This window comes from Apaloderma vittatum, unplaced genomic scaffold, assembly GCF_000703405.1.
Source record: "Apaloderma vittatum isolate BGI_N311 unplaced genomic scaffold, ASM70340v1 scaffold1951, whole genome shotgun sequence".
In the NCBI taxonomy this organism is placed as follows: Eukaryota; Metazoa; Chordata; class Aves; order Trogoniformes; family Trogonidae; genus Apaloderma; species Apaloderma vittatum.
Genome location: NW_009697210.1, coordinates 73,320 through 74,133, shown reverse-complemented (window position 1 = coordinate 74,133; position 814 = coordinate 73,320).

Below are 814 nucleotides of genomic sequence, written 5' to 3'. Positions count from 1 at the left end.
GAGTGACCATTTTTGTGCGATCAAACCAAACTATGTATTTGCTCTTAATTACTGTAAATGGCATACTCAGAAAATGCCCCTTTGGGGCTCATTGTTCCAAACAACTCAACTTGGAGAAATGGAAATTTCTACTTCTGCTTCTCAATCTGCTTTCTTGTGTATAAGCGAATACTCTGAAACTGCTTTAAGAGTATCAGCTAATGAATTTGCTTCAAACGTGAATCTGAAAAAGGACTCCTTTCCCTCCTATGATATACACGCATTTTTTACATAAATAAAAAGAGTTACCAGTTGTAGAAGGAAACTGAAGAAGTTTTGCTTCTTTAGTAATTTTGTTTTGAGGATATGGTAGGCACTTCATTATAATTTTAAATAGGAATTAACATAAGACTTAGCAAGTCAGAAAGTAATTTTCTCTTTATTTCCTGTCCCATATAGTCAGTGATTGTTTGAAAGGGGTCTTTTAGTCATAGTTTATAAACAGATACTAAATCTGTATGTTTCTTCTAAAGTCTGTACATTTTGATTTTTCCAATAATGTGCAAACAAACAGATGAGTTCTGAAAAACCATCTTCCGTAATTGTGTTAATGAAAGGTTCTCAGTAGCATCAGACAAGATCATCATTATCAAACTTTGATTAGCAAGAAAATCCAATGCTTTTGAGCAAGAGAACCTTGCCATGTAGTCCTATTATTTCAGAATTACCCATCACTTGAATCAGAGGACTGGAAACATTGTTGAGATGGTGAGTTCACTGGCTCTTTCAGAAAGATCTTTTGAGACCTTTTCTTGTTTGCTGTGAATCGTAAGGA